The sequence below is a fragment of the Cornus florida genome, unplaced genomic scaffold (assembly GCF_030987335.1).
Source record: "Cornus florida cultivar Cherokee Brave unplaced genomic scaffold, ASM3098733v1 CherokeeBrave_3.0.0_Hap2_Chr01, whole genome shotgun sequence".
In the NCBI taxonomy this organism is placed as follows: Eukaryota; Viridiplantae; Streptophyta; class Magnoliopsida; order Cornales; family Cornaceae; genus Cornus; species Cornus florida.
Genome location: NW_026775571.1, coordinates 118618851 through 118620950, shown reverse-complemented (window position 1 = coordinate 118620950; position 2100 = coordinate 118618851).

Sequence of the window (2100 nt, the reverse complement as noted above, 5' to 3'; positions counted from 1 at the left end):
TTGGATGGTGGTTTTTGGTCTGTAAATTATTGAACTGTTATATATGTTGTAATTTACATGGATATGGAGGATTGTATGTACCGGTATGGGACGGTGACATACTAGGGACGGTTTAGCTCAAAATGCATAAACCTAACCTAATGGATTAATGGAATGGATTGAAAGATATCGAATTCTAATTGTGACTAAGTCAGATCAGCTGTAACCAAGTTGGATGACTTCCTGGATTAACGGATGGTAGTTAAGTCATATCAAATGAATAAGTTGAGTGACTAACTAGTTGGTTATTGTATGTCAGTTTAATAAATAGTTGAATTGCATACCCTGGATTTGGACGGACTTTATATATATGTTTATGGTACCACGAGTTGAGCTTGAGTCTCAGACTCGTTGGTTAGGGTGCGTATATGCAGTGGATGCGTAGCTGGTTATAATAGGTTAAGGTGAACCCTGTTAGGTCTAGGTACTCATGCCCACCTTTGGGTGCGTATTCGCATGTTGCCTTCTATTCAGGTTGAGACCCCTATTATAGACTAGTGAATGTCCCTTAGTGTGGATATATTTATACGTATAGACTAGATAGATATTGTGAGGTTTTTACGATGTATCTGCGTATTGGGTCACTGTATGGATTGCAGTTAAATTAGAACTTGCTCGTGGGTCTGACCTACTCCTTCATTATTCTTTTCAGGTACAGGACGGTTCCAGCCTTAGAGCTTGATCGTGCTTGTCGAGGACAGTCTCACCTTCATCTGATTTTGTAGGACTTCTCTCAATATTTCTAGCATTATCTATTTTCAGTTTTCAGTTTCAGTTGAACTTTTAGTTAGGGGTCCATCAGTGGATTCCCAAGTTGTAACCTTGAAGTTTTGGAGGATTGGAGTTTCAATTTTCAGTTATACATGGAGGATTTTATAATTAATGTTTCTTTCAGTTTTATTCCATCTTTATTGTTTCATTTTGTCATCTGTGTTCGCTTTAAAATACTTTAATTGTTTGATATTTCCTCGAGTTTGGGCCTGGGCCTGATCAACCCGTGTCTCGGATCCGAGGGGTATCACATGTTCCTCTTCTATGAAGGTCCCTCCGAAGATGATCATGCATTCCTTTTTTGCTTCCATTGTTCCATTCTTACATCTTTATCTTTGGCCTCCACCTCTAGCATCAATGTTCTTTCCACTGCCTCAGAATAAGCCTTAATACACTGTGTTGTTATCAGCGGCCTCATTTTGTAATCAAGCCCAGAGACAAATTTCCTAGTCTTTTCAACTTCATTGCTCACCATCTTTAAAACAAAGTGAGAGAGAGAGGTGAACCTGTTCTCGTACTCCGTTACTGACATATTGCCTTGGATAAGGCCATTAAACTGGTCCCTTGGTTCCCACCTCTTGGGAGTAGGGAAATACTTCTCATAGAATAACTCCTTGAACCTATCCCAACTCATCTCTTCAATCTTATACTGATTTATGATCGACTTCTACCAAAACTTCGCATCCTTTAAAAACTTGTAAGTAGCTAGGATGATTTTCAAGTGATCATCTGTTACATCCATAGAAGTCAAATGGGTTTCCACTTGGTCCATGTAGTCGCCCGCTACCATTGGATCTGCACCACCTCAAACATCACTGGTAACAACTTAGAAAACCCTTTAATAATCTTGAGACGATTCTGTACTGGCGTCTCCTCTACCTAAACTACCGATTGTGGTACCGACTGCGGATGAGTAACAATTGTAGCCCTCAAGGCTCTCTGCAACAAACGGTTCAGTGCCAGATCAGCCGAACCTTCGCCCTCTTCAATGGGCGTCTCAACATCATCCCTTCTAATGGAAACACCTCTTGGGGTAATCAAATCCCTAAAAAGTGTATCTTTTTCATTTTGCTCTGCCGGATTGGAGCTAGAGCTTTCTCCAACATCACTTCTTGTCGGCATAGAGCTAACACCTCTAGGTTCCTTTCGTGGTGGCATCGTACTATAAAACAAGAAAACAGTTCAATAACGATAACACTAAGATCTAACCGTGAACAACTTAACATAAAAGGATACCGCACAAATAGTTAGTATGCAAAACTATGCAATAAGCACATTAGCATAAACATA